At 35.2% G+C, this 17,748-nt stretch overlaps 1 long non-coding RNA gene across 2 annotated transcripts; it reads right to left on the reverse strand.

Annotated features, from left to right (window-relative positions):
* Window positions 1-418: 418 nt before the first annotated feature.
* On the reverse strand, window positions 419-6,243 carry LOC140169909 (uncharacterized). 2 transcript variants are annotated; one of them, XR_011861431.1, is made up of 4 exons: window positions 6,109-6,243; window positions 5,776-5,871; window positions 4,669-4,822; window positions 419-2,241 (listed from the first exon to the last, which is right to left on the reverse strand). It is a non-coding gene; the product is annotated as an uncharacterized lncRNA (long non-coding RNA). The 2 variants fall into 2 exon arrangements; XR_011861430.1 differs by having other exon boundaries at window positions 420-2,241; window positions 4,711-4,822.
* Window positions 6,244-17,748: the final 11,505 nt, after the last annotated feature.

Raw genomic sequence — 17,748 nt, forward strand, 5'->3', positions numbered from 1 at the left:
GCAAGGACTACAACTACTGCACTGGAAATTTTAATTCAACACAGATAACAGTTGTGGAGTTACAGTCAAAAATGAGGGAAAACCAATATTGGTTCAATCCATCAATAACTACTTGCTTTGAGTTGCTGAATTTCCAGTGCAGTAGTTGTAGTCCTTGCCCCTATAATATACATATCTTACTTGTCACCAATAAGTTTAAATTTTTGAGCAAAATGCAAAAATAGGCACAAAATTGACCAGGGTGTAGTACCCCCTTAAGTACACAAAATTGTAATTGAAACATGAAAATGCTTCTCAAGGGAACGACAACAATGCAGATACGACGTTCTTACGCTGACGACGAAATGGACTATTCCATTTAAAATCCACAACATTCAATAAGGGCAATAATAATGACACATTTTAGCTGTTATTTTCAATATTTATATATTTTCTTCATCTATGTAAGTCTATCAACTTCAATGTGTAAATTACGCTGTTTATTATTAAAGATTGAGATTTGTTAAAGGCATTGATTCAAGTTAGTTTCTTGATTTAGCAGTTATACATATTTTGTTTATTATTTTGTTCGTTGTTTTAATTTATTAAAGGTCGGCGACCAGATTGGTAGTTTGATGTTTCTTTAGAATATGATATGAATGAACATCTCCCATGTAATGCCACACGATGTGATATACCACCCGCATGCCTAAACTCTTCTACGGGCCATTCGTGATAAACGTTTTTGCTGCAGCAATTTATCGCAAACCTTGGAATCACATTGTTTTAGTGATATGCCTCAATGTAAATTCAAAATAACATATGAGCCAAATTGAACAACACACCGTTAAGCTACAAAAATGCTTTTATCTGTATGCAACTATTAACAGCCGATTATTCTGATTTTGACTGAATCTCAAAATATGTTTGCAAAAATCCAAACCGATTTGGAAAGTCCGTTCACCGGTAAAGCATAGTTTTTTCGTCGCCTTTACTTTGGACTAAGCATGGGATGAGAAGCACGGACGTATAAGAATTGTTAATTCTCGTAATTATTTGAATAAGATAATGAAAAGAATAATAGTAGTAGGGTCGGATCCAGGGGTACGGTCTCCCACCCTTTGAAAGGAAAAAAAAACAATACACCGTTAATAAATGAACTGTGACCTCTCCCTCCCCCAAAAAGTTAATAAACAAATGGTGTGTGAGCTCCAATATTCGTGGATGTGACTTGGCGAGTACACATTCACCGCCTGTTGGATATCTTTATAATGGGCTATTTCACCCGAAATCCTTACACCCCCTATGGAATACGCGACCTTAATCTTTCACACAGGGTGTGTGAATTTCTAATGGGGTTACCTAAAATGGGTGAATCCGTTTAAAATCTACATTTTCCACTCATAGGCGGTGTGATCTCATACTGTTGAACATCTTTATAATGATTAACTCATACGATAAATTACCTCTCAAGAAAAATTTTGAAAAAAACAACAACAAATATTGTTATTCATAGTCGGCATAGTCGTGCTAAAAACAGTCGATACACGTTGAATCAACACAATTCTAAGATGCACCTTTTTGCTTTAAAATTCATTTTCTAGATAAAAAAAAAATTCAATAATTTTATTTGCTTTAGTAATGTCAGATATTGATATTTGTATAGTGGCACGCAAATTCATCCATGGGTATATTTTCGCGTTGATTTTGAAGAAAAAAAATGGCAGCCGGAAGTGAAAAATGTTAAAAATAACTTTGAAAACCTAAAAAATTGGCCCCCTAAAAAGCTCATGGGCGAACGTCAGGTTTGTCAAAATCGAAAATCTTACACAAGACGACTAAATTTCACACGTAAGTTTACCATAAGGATTTTAAAAAGAAAATAGAGTATTAACCATTTATATGATTTTATACTGATATTTACTGTTATAATGACAATTATAATTATTGCACTTTATTAGGCCGAGAAAATTACTTTAAGTGACAAATGTAGGTGAAAAGGTGTAGCTTACAATTTCACTCATTTTAACACCGAATTCGATCGGTGCAGTACCTAATTAAACTCCTTAGTGAGCATTGTATAACAATAGCCAGCAAGTGACAAGCGTTGAAAATCCACCAACCCAAAATTCCATGCTTTCCCCCTGGAAATCTATGGTGCGCCCCTTAAAGTGAAGTCTGACTATTTAAATTAGCCTCCCCCGCGGCGATACGCCGGGCCATACGCAGAGTAGGCTCGATTCTTGTTTTTGTATTGGTCCTCTGCAAAATAAACCAAATGCAAAATTAACAGGTCAGTGTAAGAACGCAGCAAGTGACATTTTGGGTGAAATTGAAGTATTAGGCCGTGTAAAATTAATATTTTGGTTCTCGTCCCTCCTCCTCAATTTCTGGGATTTGTCAGAATTTTTTTTTTTTTAGATTTTTCAATTTGTTTAGACTTTGGAATGATTTATGAAATCTTCATACATATAAATAAGTTTATTAGAGAACAAGCATCACTTCCAAGTCTTTTTGTGGTACTCTAGGGGGTGTATCCCTCAGAATCTCAAATTAAAAAAAAAAAAAGGGCCTCATCGTTTCCTCGAGCACTGTTGGAGAAGACCGAAAACTACTGACAATGCTAATTTTACATTGAAAAAAAAAAAAAAAAAAACACCTCCCTCCCTCATCAATTCATGAAAATCCTCTGGACGAGAACCAAAACATTAATTTTATACGGCCTTAAATGGAATGTGTCCCATAAAATGCGGGCTCCAACGAATTTTCTGATATTTTAAAATGTGTTTTCAAACTTTATTCAGTGTTTACCTAATGTGAATGCCACATAGTTTAGCTAAAATGTGCAGAAAAGCACACGAGTTCATCTGACAAAACAGATTTCAGATCAAGCAAAATCAGTTTAAAGTCAGACATAACCTTTCAGTTTCTTAATGGATTGTAAACAGCATTTGCAAAGCTATATTTTAGAGATAATTCCAATGAATTTAGACAACCAATTACAAAGATATGAGCAGATATTTAGATTTTACAAAACAGTAGAAAACAAAAGGAAATAGTCTTGCTTTGTTTGGTTATATTTCAAAATCTATATTCCCGACTTCCGACTGATTTTACTTGATCACAGCACATATAATGATCTGGGGTGTAAAAATGGTTGTAATATAAATTTTGCAAATTTCTGTTTGACTTCAAGTCGCACCATAATGATTGATTGAACACGCATAATTGGGCAAATATTCTTCCGTTTGTGGCAAAATCTAAGTTATCTCAAAAATGAAATCTTTTTGGTGGTAAAAAGAAACATCAATGGGGCATTTTTTTATTTAAATTTAAATAAAAAATTCCCATAAAATACATAATTACTTTTTTACCAAACTTGATCTGTGTCCGCACCCAAAAAAAATGCTAAATTGGCTCTGCAACCATCAAGAAAGAATGATTAGATTTCCATGGGGAGTATGAAATGAGAAGAAATTGGAAATTAAAGACCCCCACCCCCCCACCCACACACACACACACCGTACATAACGTGAATGCCACATCATTTAGCTATAATTTGCAAACAAGCACTAGAGCTCACCTGATAAAACAATGTTAAATATAATGATCTCAGGTGTACAAATGGTTGCAGGATACATTTTGAAATTTCTGTTTGACTTCAAGACGCAACGTATTGGTTGATTGAACACGCATAATGCTCACTAAATCAAAAGTTTTTGGATACTTGGGCATATGTTCGTCCCTTTTGTTGCTCGATCTATTTTGTCTCAATATACAGGGTGCCCCCTTCCAAAAACAAAAACAAAACAGAACCCCCCCACCAAAAAAAAACACCCGGAACCCTCATTGCGCCTTCATTTTCTCCTATTTTAGAAAAGTTGACCAAATATATGTTGGTATGTAAAGAAACTTTTAATAGTTAGCTTTAATAACCCGGAAGAAATATTCCAATCGGGTCACAAATTTTTAAAATAACTATGCTCTTTTAAAGAAATTTGCCCGTTTTTCACTCTGTCCACGGATGAGGTTTGGCTACTTCAAAGATTAAAAAGGAGTACACGTACCATGCATAAATATCAAATATTCCTCTATGATCATGATGATAACTTTATAAAATAACAACTTTATTTAGGGAATGGGCTTTGCCGACTGTCATTAATTTGTGGGCAAAATGGATGTGGGATGAGACTTCTTTTCCTTACTTGCAATTATTTATGCCTTTTTGATTTATTAATTTTCTTACTTTCTTACTTTGCTGTTTCTTGCTTTCGTTAGTTCTTCGGTCAGTTTACTGTGCTGATCTGCACCGGGGATCTGCCCTCTACCTGGTTGCTTCCTTGACGAATACAGGTTTCAGCCCTGTTTCTCATTGCATCCATTGCGATGCGTACTATCCTTGTGTGTCAGATACTTGCGAATGCAGCAGTAATATTTATATTTAATTGCGAAGATCTTGGAAGCTAGCTGGTGGTCCTCTCTCATAGACGTCGATTTGGATTTTGCCCCCAAAGGAAGAAATCAAGTGGTGTGAGGTCTGGTGATCATGCAGGTCACTCCACATCATGACCCATCCCATGGACAGAGAGGTACATTTCTTTAAAAAGGGCATATCTTCAAAAGTTGATAGCCGATCGAAATATTTGTTTTGGTTTATTAAAGCTAACGACTATAGGTTTCTTCACGTACCTTTTACAGCGTACAAAAACCTCAACCATGCACGATACAAACCTTTGCTAAGAAATAACGATTTTCTAAGTCAGCGTCTGAATGTCCCCGCTTGAAAACGTGTATTCTATATTTAGGATCTTGGTCACGAGTATCAATTCCAATGTCATCATTCCTTGTCAAGAGCAAAATTGCAAATAGATAAATGCAATATGCAAATAGATTAATATCAAGATTGTTATACAAATCTAGTCTAAAAATAGGCGTGTACTGGGCGGAATAAATCAAGCGAGTGAAATGGGATACTACATATTTCACCGAGTGATTAAATTTCAACCATTGCTCGAAGTATTTTTTTTTTTGGTTTATATCACTCATACATAAATTTGATTACTTTTCAAGAAATATGTGATGCGATCAAGCAAAATCAGTCGGAACTCGGAAATATTAAATTTTCAGTTTCTTATAGGATAGTAAAAAGCAATTACAAAGCTGCATTTTGTAGCAAACACCATTTAAATTGAACAACCAGTTCCAAAGATATGAGCAATTAAAGAGTTTCCAAAACAATAGGAAACAAAGAGAAATATTTTCTTTGTTTGGCTATATCTCAAAATCAATATTTCCGAGTTCCGACTGATTTTGCTTGATCGCATCACATATTTAGAACACAATACCAAGTTACCATCGAGGTTTTTCGGGGCACACACCAATTTTTTAGTCTTAAACCGGTGCCGTACAGAGTGTATCAAAATGATTGTTACCCATCAATATTTAGTTTGATTAAAAAGCTGCTTCTTCGTATGTATCATTGGATCATATTGAAATGACCACAATGTATAGTTGTGTACCCATTTATAACATTTATCTATATAAACTAGGTGGATCATAATGTTGCATTTTGATGCGGTAGTCTCGTTAAAACCAGAAATTGACGGGTGAAATTATTTTGATACAGCCTGTATAAATGTTTACCAAAAGTTGCCCTCCCCCCCATTTCTACTTGCCAAAGTGTGTGCCCCCTTCATCTTGCCAGAGAAATCCTTGACCCCCGCCCCCTTCCCAATTATTGCACAGCCCTCATGACTGGAATACAAACAATTACTATAAAATTGTACTGTAACTTACTTTTTAACACGTTTCGCTGGAACTGCAGAACAGCACTGATAAATCAGCGCGATCACAACCAATGCTATTTGCAAATGCTTGAACGCAACCATCATACTGAAACATGTAAGCGAAAACATAATTACTACACTGTAGATCATTTTTAAAACGAAAAATGTTGGTAGCTAATTATGTTCCCAGTCAAGTAAAAAAATGAGAACTTCAAAAATCGAGATAGTTTTATTCGTAAACAAAAATAACGATTTTTAATAACGTACTATATAATTATACAGTATAAACAATAATTATGTCGAACTATTGCGCATTAAATAGAAGCTACAACAATATACTCACAAACTCAAAAGCGGTAATAATTATTCAGTCAAAATTGGTGATTCGGAATGTCTCTGAAGCTTCAATCCTTGCCTTCTGCCTCTCCCTTCATAAATGTGGCTATTCAGAATTCTTTGCCTTTACAAGGTTATTTTTATAAAGAATGATCTTTTATTAGTTTTTTATTCATATTTTTGATAAACGCAGTGTTAAATTAAAATTCAAAAAATTGCAGCTGTATATTAATTAGTCTTTGCTACAGACTGTGTATCTCTATTACCCATAGGGAGAAGCTACTAGCTAGGTACCACACACTCTCGGAAAACATTGTGTTACCTCCTCGATCACGAGTAGTCTTTGACAAAGACTACTGTAGATGAGATTTTATTTAATAATTGAATAAAAAAGTTTATTTTAATATACTCTAGGCGAAGGGACAACGAACCCTAGCACTCGTATACAGCGTTTAGGGCGAGGCGTTCTTTTTAGTGGACATTTTTGGCGGGCAATAGGGGTGCATGGCCTAATACTAGCGCCAAAATATTGATTGTAAATATCATAGTCAGGAATATAATGATGCCTCTGGTAGCATAGATTCATGAGTATTTTGTATATTATCCAAAAATGCAATTATCCAAATTATTAAATCTTGATTTGTTTTTACAGTTTTGAATCGTCGAGGTGCTTTATCAGAATATGCACTCGGTGTTCTTTGAATGGCGAGGACATACTACTTTTATAAGTTTCGATGATGTGTGCTATCCGTCGAGCGTGTTTGATAATCATCGGTCATAACAACAGAACGGTTGATCCATTGGGCATTCCCTCATTTCAAATTTTACGTGTTGGTTTTTCTTTTGTTCAGAAACCAAAACTCAAGGGATTAAAAAGTGGAGATTAACTGGTCTGCAATCATAACACTAGTGTGCTGGGGGGGAGACAAGAGGGTATAACCATAAGTACATAATGGCCTATAACCATGAGTATATAATGGCCTATTGTGCTAGCATTTTCATTATCGGATATCTATCAACGCGGGCGACAGTTGATGCTCTCTGTCGTAAGTGGCATACTTTCATGTCACCGTATAATAACACCCCGAGTTCTACGAGGCCTAGAAATCATGCGCGTATATTGATGGGGTGCTTTGTTTATTTGTATGAAATATAAACGATGCGTGATGATGGAGATGATTTGATTATAAATTATAGTTTATTACCCGAAAAACACAACCCATACCTCTTATCTAGGCTCCTCCCCTTCCCACCTATATAACCTCCTCCCCCGCCTCCCAAAACTCGATATCGACTCTCCCCTACTATTCCACTCCCCTTTTTCCCTTCCCACTTCCAATGCTCCCTCCCACACACACACACCCTCTTTCCCTCTCGACCGGTTCTCTCTCTCTTCTCCCTCTCTCCTTTACTCTTCTATAGTCTTAAGTCTAGGCCTATATACCGGGCATCCTTCACGTCATGCGATACCCAAAGTAATAAATAAATTGAATAAAAGTCAATTTAAACCAGCTTTCTATTATATGGATCTTCCATCATGCGACATGCACATAAATAGAGTAGTGTATAATAATGTATCACCGAAGTGATAATTATATCACTCAAGTGTATATATCACGCAAGTGCCTATTGTGATGTCGGTGGAAATATTTCGATAGCTATGGCTATTTCGAAAACTAAATCAATGCTTTCAAATGTAGATTGAATTGTCCGGATTTTCTGCTCGTGAATATTGCACTGTGAAATTTAAAAACTTATTTTGTATAATTTGATGAAGGTAACTTCAGACCTGATTTCCTGTGGTCGCCCATTTGTGTAACAAACTCAAATGAAAACTGATACGGTTTGCTCAAATTATAAGTTCAATTCAATTCAATTCAATTTTATTTTTTTTCCATCACATATAACAATATATATCATAAAACAAGATATCACATATTAAGTATAATTAAAGTTTAGTAAAGAACAAGATATCATAAATATCAAAAGTTTTTTCATAATAGCAATTACATTTTAAATACATGTGATGTGGATGCCATCAAAAACGCTAGGCGTGAGGCTGATGGCACCCTAACAAAGGGTACAAACAAAGATATGGATAATGACATCACTCAAGTGCTTAGGCAGGATAATAGGAAACCACAGGACCAAGACCGAAACCAAAACTAAAACTCAATATTTGAAATGAACGATTGTCTCGTATATGTGACCGTCCACCGTGGTATCACCCAAGCCGCTGGCGAAATTCCCGCGGTGACGCTGCTGGAAAAATTAGCAGAAGACGGCTGCAAGCCAATGTCACACATCCCGTTTCAATCAGAAAGCAGGTATTTACTTCATAATTGTTATATTCAATTGTATAAATATTTAAGAAATAAAAAGGGTAATGCATTATCCTTTACACGCAAATAATGTGTCCGAGGCAGTAAAAACGTAAATAATGGGTGAGGCGCAGCCGAACCCATTATTTTAAACGTTTTTACTGCCGAGGACACCGTGACATTATTTGCATGTAAAGGACAATGCTGCACCCTTTATTTCTATTCTATTACCACAAAATAGTGCGATTTAAAGAGAAAATATCACATTTTTTGCCCAAATATTTCAAGTTGTTTACCTCAATGTGGAGCGCCTACGCGTAGCCAAAGCGTACGTGATAAAGTTCGTTGCCCTGGCCACTTTATTGCTAATTAATGGTCTTTCAGACGCGTTTCAACAAATCACAGTGCGCGATTTTGAATAATGGGATGTGGGGGTAATAGAATGTAAATTAAGGACTGCTCTAGCTTATTTTTACTCACGTGGCCCGAAAATAAATATTATAGTTCCAATTATGATGCTGAACACGGGTATTATTCATGCATGTCAAGCTTCCGAATTCGACGTACTAGACAATGATTTCATCTCTGTAATTCTATGCGCAGACGCAAGTTGATACACTGGGACGTAAAGCTTTTAAGACTTATTTACACTGTACTGTTGGGTAAATTCCATAAACTTCCTCACATTTTCTGTATTCCGTCCAACAAAAATGTGTGTACATTGTCGCCACTCGACACGCTATGCAATCGGGTGCTGCACTTTGCTGTATTGGTAGTAGTAACTGGCAATACTGGAGTTGCCTGGTACTCAATTTTATCACACAATACGGTTAGGGCCCATTCGTTTTGAAGGTGTAGTGAGAGCCCGAAGTGAGAGTTGTTGATGAATTTGATTGGATCATTTATATTTTTTTTAATAAGTATTTATATTATCTTAGTTTGTAATATTAATCTAGATATAATTACAAAAGACTTATTATAATAAAATAAAATACAAATTAATATTGAAATTGTTTTATTGAATATTGTTGTAGGCCTACTTATTTATTAATAATTTTTGCTCTTGATTATTTTTGCCAACATTATTTTTCGATTGAGTTAGGTTTTTAATTTTCCATGATTTATTTTTCGATTGATTTATTTTTCGATTGATTTATTTTTCGATCGATGTTATTTTTCGATCGATGTTATTTTTTGGTCGATGTTATTTTTCGATCGATGTTATTTTTCGATCGATGTTATTTTTCGATTGATTTATTTTTCGATCGATTTATTTTTCGATTGATTTATTTTTCGATTGTTTTTTTTTTCGATTGATTTATTTTTCGTTTGATTTATTTTTCGATTGATTTATTTTTCGATCGTGTTATTTTTCGATTTAGTTATTTTTCGATTTATTTTTTGATTGGTGTATTTTTCGTTTGATATTAATATTTCCATAGATATCAATATTTACATAGTTATTGATTGAGTTTGTTTTACATTGATTTATTTTTCAATTGATTTATTTTTCGATCGTGTTATTATTCGATTGATTTTTCGATTGATTTATTTTTTGATCGTGTTATTTTTCGATTTAGTTATTTTTCGATTTAGTTATTTTTCGATTTAGTTATTTTTCGATTTAGTTATTTTTTGATTGTTGTATTTTTCGATTGATATTAATATTTCCATAGTTATTTTTTGATTGTGTTTGTTTTTGATTGAGTTTGGTTTTATATTTTGTGAATGATTTATTGACAATTGATTTATTTTTTGACTGATTTATTTTTCGATTAATTTATTTTTTGATTCATTTATTTTTTGATTCATTTATTTTTCGATTGATTTATTGTTTGAGTAATTTATTTTTTATTGATTTAGTTTAAAGAAGTGAGAAAATATCAACTTATTTTGAATTGCTTGTGTAATTTAACTTTAACCTTTCAGATATACATTGTGACAGACCAAAGACAAGCGTTTTGTTTGACATAAACCTCCAAAGGCTGAATTGTGCTTTCAGACTAAAAGTGGAGAGAAGACAAGAATGTGCTTTGTTGCAGTTTGAGTTTAAAACATTTAGGTTAAACCTACCTGCCAAAACATAACAAAGAAAGGTAAATTGATTTATTTTGTATTTTATTTATTTATTTTTCCATTTATTTATTTTTTTGATTAATTTAAAATCATTTTTCTATTGATTGAATTTTTTATTGAATTATCTTTAAAGAAATGAGAAAATATTATTAACTTATTTTGAACTGCTTACATGATTTAACTTTCACCTTTCAGATATTTAACATTGTGACAGACCAAAGAAGAAAGACGGGCGTTTTGTTTGACATAAACTTCCAAAGGCTAAATTAGTGTTTACAGACCAAGAGTAGAGAAAAGAAAAGAATGTGCTTTGTTGCAGTTTGAGTTTAAAACTTCTAGGTTGAACCTACCTGCCAAAACATAACAAAGACAGGTAAATTGATTTATTTTTTTGATTAATTTATTTTTCCATTAATTAATTTTTTAATTAATTTAAAATCATTGTTCTATTGATTGAATTTTTTATTGATTTACCTTAAAGAAGTGAGAAAATATGAACTTATTTTGAACTGCTTACATGATTTAACTTTCACCTTTCAGATATTTAACATTGTGAGAGACCAAAGAAGAAAGACGGGAGTTTTGTTTGACATAAACTTCCAAAGGCTGAATTAGTGTTTACAGACCAAGAGTAGAGAAAAGAAAAGAATGTGCTTTGTTGCAGTTTGAGTTTAAAACTTCTAGGTTGAACCTACCTGCCAAAACATAACAAAGACAGGTAAATTGATTTATTTTTTTGATTAATTTATTTTTCCATTAATTAATTTTTTGATTAATTTAAAATCATTGTTCTATTGATTGATATTTTTTGATGAATTCCTTAAAGAAGTGAGAAAATATGAACTTATTTTGAATTGCTTACGTAATTTAACCTTTCAGATATTTAACATTGTGACAGACCAAAGAAGAAAGACGGGCGTTTTGTTTGACATAAACTTCCAAAGGCTGAATTAGTGTTTACAGACCAAGAGTAGAGAAAAGAAAGGAATGTGCTTTGTTGCAGTTTGAGTTTAAAACTTCGAGGTTGAACCTACCTGCCAAAACAAAACAAAGACAGGTAAATGCTTTGACGTTTAAGGTTTACATAAACTTCTAGTGGTTTAACTTGCTACCTTTTCTTCAACTAATTTGGTAAATTTTGTATTATATTATCAGCAATAATGACTCCAGTGGATTCATTCATTCACTCACTGTCTATATGTGACCCGGCAGCACAAACGAGCCGTAAATTCCCTAAATTGTATTCTGAGTTATGGTGTAAAATGTGTACGAAGGTCGTATTCATCGGTCACTTAAGCTGGCGCGACATCTGTCTTATTTTGATAGTCACCACACCAATCAATAATCCTATTATTGAAGTGGATAATAAGCTTCTACCTTAGATGGCTATAAAAATTTTAATAGCTCTGGTCTTTGTTTGCTTTTGCTAAATCCTTTTCAAGTGGTGGGTTATTTGTATAGGTATGCATAACCAACAATTAACAATGAGAGAACCTTCTTAAACCTCGTTGGCTTGGGGATGATTTGAAATGACCGCCAATTATGACTGTTTGATATTTATTGCCAGCAATGTGGAAAAAGGGACACACATAGAAACGAAAAAATCTATAATTTTGTTGAAGGAGCAAAGTTTAACTAACCATAACTCCGCTTCTGAATATCGTTTGAAGTCAAATGATATACCATTTTTAAGTTTATGATGTTTATTTTTAAACACGAAATAAAACAAAATTGACCGGGGAGGAATTTACGGCTCATTCGCCGTGGACGGTCACATATCTCAAAAGATTATTTTCAATAGATGACTGTTTTCTTGCATTTATTTTGAGATGCATAGCAGTTGGAATTTCCCCTTCACAGGAATCTTCTGAATGGTTGTTACACTTACATTGTTTTTCTTCTTTACAGGAGCATCAGAGCTGATGTGTGTATACTAGATGTTTATTTTGCATTCATTTCTTTTGTGATGCTGTTGGATTTTTCCCCATCACAGAAATATTCTCAATAAGTAAGTGTTGTTTTTCTTATTTACAGGGCCATCTGACTGAGCTGACTAGAAGTAGATCTTAGCAGTAGATAGTTTGTTACTAGATAGTAGTGTGTGTAGATTAGTTTGTTTTAGTTGATAACATAGTGTATTATATCATTTATTTGCAATGTGAAAGAGGTATTTTTTTATTTATACCACCATGTCTGAGTTTGGCCCTTTCGCGACCCAGGCGGGCATAACAACTAGCAACTGGCGTACTTCCTTGGAAAAATGCAAATTGACCAATGGAATCATATTAGAATTATATAACTATTTATCCAGCAAGCATGGTAAACGTATAATTAATTTGAAGCAACTGACAATCATCTTGAGGATTGTGTATAGTAGACAAAACCTCTCTCCTAACACCATCAGCACATCCTTGAAGAAATTAAAAGCAAGACTTCAGAGTCTCAAATACAGCGGAGACATAACAAGAAAGGAACTAAATAAAGCAATAATCACAAGGTTTTTAGCTACTAGCTATGAGCTACCAAAGGAAAAGGGGAAACAAGAATATGAACCTGTTCGGACTACTGAAGATGTGGTTGTTACTTGTAATACTGTCCAATCCAAAAAGAAGAAACCGGCACTGGAAGTCGAAAATAAGAGACTAAGAAGAGTCAATACACACTTGCAACTTGCAAACCAAAAACTGAAATCACAGCTTAAAGCAACACATGCCAAGCTAAGCAATGTATACAGTCTTATAGGAAAGGTGGATAAGCCATCACAAGTTGTAAGGACACTAAAGCGCAGAGAGGCATCAGTAAATCTGTGGAAGGACAGGGCATAAAGTGCAGACAACAGAAACACACAAAGTGCAGACAACAGAAACACGCAAAGTGGAACTACAAGAGGAGTAAGTAAGAGGCATTATGATATGGCAGTGTGGGGTTTACAAAATGTGACAAAGAAACTGAAGAGAACTAAGGAGGAGAATGCCCTGCTGGAAAACAGAGTTCAGGAATTAGAAGAACAAGTCCAAGAAAACGCAAAAATAGAGACTAAGATAGGAAATAAGATTAATCCTGACATCAAATTGGCTTCAATGTGCCTTCTAAGCAGAGGAATGGCAGAACATAAATGCTCGGATGCTATGAAGGAGACAGTAGAAGCCGTCACTGGGAAGCAGCTTGAAGGAAGTATGCCATCCAGATCCAGCCAATCAAGAATGTCAAGTGAGATGAAAGCCCTGGCTTATAAAAAAATAGTGGAAAGCACAAAGGGACAGACCAATTTGACACTTAAGTATGACGGGACAACGGAAAAAAAAATGTAAACATGTAACAGAAGTTGAGATCGAGACGGAGCACGAGACGCTACTGATGGGGCTACGCCAACAGCCTGGAGGCACAGCCGAAGATTATGCGTCTACAATCATGGGATGCATTCAGGATGTGGATGCCGCAGCTAGAGAATCAGATGAAAGTGGACATTTGCTTACAAATATAAGTAACACGATGACTGACCGTCATATTGTAAACACGTCTGTTGATAAACTCATTGAGGAGGAACAGGGTGCAGAGGTAAACCAATTTAGATGCATGATGCATCCATTGGACTCTTTCCAAAAGGTGTGTAATAAAGTCCTGCAAGAAAATGAACCTGAAGACACTGATGGCCCTGTGTTTAATTCGAGTCATAGATAAACTGTTTCATGATCAAAGCATCAATATCGGCCAAGACTTAACAACATATCTCAAATCACAATGGTTCCAATCAAGAACAGATAGTGGAAAAGAAAAGCAAGTGATGTTCATGACTTGGGTTGGCAACAGATTCAATGTGTTATTCAAGAATGGCTGGTACGTATATACATAAGCAAAGCATATCGTCCACTTCCTGACAAAAGTACATAACACACAAAATCATGCAGCTCTATCCGTCCTGAATGCCCTGAAAGTAAAGGATTATACAACATGCACCTGAGGTGTCTAGCATATATCTACAATTAAGTTCACAACTGGACCATGGGCAGCATTGGTCTCCAAAAACTTGCCAATTTTGGAAATGAACACATATATTCAGAATGCCGCAAAGGAAATCAGGAAATGGGTAGAAGATGTGGATACCCTGACAGCACAGGCTACAGATATATTTGGCAACAAGGTCGACGCTGATAATTAAGCCATCAGATGATGAAGAGGATCCAACAAAGCTCCTACTGACTATGCTGCTGGAAAGCATGGAGGAAGTAATGATTAGGCAACTTAAAGACCACCTGCCAGGAGGGGTATATAGTGCCCCCACAGAGACCCTCCGTGACACAGCTAAATCATGTTGCTGCCACAACATCTCTGGTGAGCGAAAGTTTGGACGAATGAAAGCCAAACAGCATGCTGCGCCAAATATGAGTATGACGAAAGTGGAGCAGAAGGAGCTTTTTGAGGTGAACAGAGTAGGAGATGTGTTGAAAGAGAAAAGTAGAAAGGAGAGAAGAGATTTAATACAGTGGGCAACTTGCAAAGGAAAGGAGATTAGGAAAGCGGATCAGAAACGGGAGAAGGACTACAGGGAGAGCATGAAGAAGCGACTGGAGGATAGAATAAATAAATAAATTTTGGATTTATAAAGCGCCTTTCTCCAGATCTTAGAGGACTCAAAGCGCTGTAATTTCGCTGCAATGGTGAATCATCACAATCAGATCGCATCAACTAGGCCAGTTGCTGCCGAACGGCGCACACCTATCCGCATTTAGAGTGTAACATCCACCAATTACCTGTGCAGCTCCCCAAATTCCATTGGGTGAAGGAAGTTTTTGATAACCAAACAACTAATCACCGATTTTTCGATACAGGAGGAAACCGGAGATCCCGGAGAAAACCTGCGAGAGCGAGCATGGAATCGGGATAAACCAAGTGCACATGTGTCCTTGGGCCGCGCCGGGGCTTGAACCCGGGACCTCAGTGGTGCAAGGCGAGGGAACTACCGCTGCGCCAACTCGCTCCCCGCGAAGGCGTATGGTGACCGAGAAGGAGGAGAAACGAAGGATGGAGATGAGAAAATTGTGGAAGATATCAGTGACATTGGAGGAGTATGGATGACAACAGAGGAGTTGGAGAGAAATCTGGAGGGTTTAAACAAGTCGAGAACAAGAGGAGCACTGCTAGCACAAATATCGGGTACGAACAAAAATCCTGGGATGCGACACAGGGAGCAAAGTTGCTGTATCCAAAGCATCCATCGATGAACTACAAGATCATTTAAATAATCTAATTAATTCTATCATTTCTGTTCCAATGAATCGCCTATGTTCACTCATCAATAATCCAGAAGAAATTATCGGGAAGACAATCACACATAAGTTCGAAGATGAGATGGGAAGAGAGAGAGAATGGGAGGGAGTCATAACGGAGCGGACAGTGAATAGCTATGAGAAGTATGAATATGAATTCAAGTACAAAGACGACCCACGTCCATGCTACCAGACAATAGAAGAAATCGTTGTGGATGTTGCAGCAGGAGATTTAAATGTTGAACTGTAAAATAGTGGACTCTTGTATATAATTTTGTGTAGATAATTGATCCATTTCTGCTGATATAGTTTTCAAATCCAATTATGTCTTTTCACATTGCAATTAAATATGTGTTATGCAAACTAATTTCTATTCATGTCATCAACACCATGTGTAATGTGTATCATCCATCATCATTTCATCATCATACCAAACCTTTCCTTGAATGTAAGTTAATAAAAGGCCTAAAAAAGAAATTATTTGATTGGCGTGTATATTTGGTGTATTCCCTTAAACATGTTCTAGTAAGTTAAAATTGTTTTTATATAAATTCAAGAAAGTTGAAGGTAGGGTACATGAAGGTAAGTTGTGGGTAAGTTGATGAACTGTGTACATTGTTAAATAAAATGTATGTTTTATGAGTTGCTCTTTGTGCTCAAAGGAAAAGCCAAAATAAAAAGTGACACATGTTGTAATTCATTATGAAAATTTTGAATGGAGTACGAGGCAACATGTTTTTTTTTTTTTTGGCTCTTCTTTGAAGCTGAACCTAGTAATATTTGAACAGATTGACTAACATGTTGTTGTTTTTTTCGTTGTTTTTTCAGATGCGCAACCGCCTTCCAACTTTGATCAAGGCAATTAAGCTAATGCCCTGTGCCCTTTGTCAATACTACTCAAGCACTTTTCAACCGCACAATAAGAATCTGGAAGCACCGTAAAAAAGCAACTGGTGGCAAGTAAGTTGATGTTCACTTTTCAACGCGAGCTGTTGTTACGACACCAGAACGACTGGTAAAAAAGTCTACTGAATGACCTCCAAAGATCAAGAAGTGTGTAAAAATTAAACGGCAAAATTGCAACAAGAACTGACAGCTTATTTAACCAGTGTCAACATGGTGTCACCGGTATGAATAGTTTTCCTAATATATTGGACTAACTCCAAAACTATCTCTGTACTATGAACTTTGTGATATTTACTACAGTCCGTACCCGGTATGCCTTCCTGGAGTCGGTAAAGTAAAGTCAAATTTTTAGATTTTCTCAAAAACTGATACTTTTTGTAAGAATTTGTTATGCTAGTTGGATTCCTTGCATCATTTCCTTTCTGAAAATGTATACTTTTATATATTTCTCATAACATTTACAGAGAGTCAGAAACAAAACAAAAACCCAATATCTAAATTACTGACTCGAGGAATGTATACAAACTATGGTGAGAGTTGGCAAGCATGGCAACACCTAAATCTAACTAAATCCTTTTGTTAAAAACATTATTAATCATAAATATTCTGAAATATAACTTGAATGTTTTAATTTCAGCCAAAGAAAAATAAGAATTTGGTTATCTCGGACCTTGTTGGAATGATGTGCACAACTACAATATTGAAATTGATATCTAATTGGGTGCAATTGGTCTATATTGGGTGTAATTTATAATAAGTATAAAAGAAAGTACTCTGTATAAAGGATTTGGTCAATTTTATACATTCATGGAGCTAAATTCTTTGTAATTTGTAACATGATATTGCAAACAGAACTTTTTCTACACATATTGGGTGTCAAAATTCAATAATTTGGTGGGAAAATATATATGCAAAAATTACATTAAGATTGGGCGGAAAATATGAAGAATTGGGTGTTTTATTGGAAATCAATAATCAACAACCCAAATTCACCCTCAAATGGATCTTGTCAGCTCTAAAATGTTCTTGGCATGATTTCAAAGTTTTAACCACTTGAGTACAGTTTGTGTGAAGACA

This window comes from Amphiura filiformis, chromosome 14, assembly GCF_039555335.1.
Source record: "Amphiura filiformis chromosome 14, Afil_fr2py, whole genome shotgun sequence".
Taxonomy (NCBI): Eukaryota; Metazoa; Echinodermata; class Ophiuroidea; order Amphilepidida; family Amphiuridae; genus Amphiura; species Amphiura filiformis.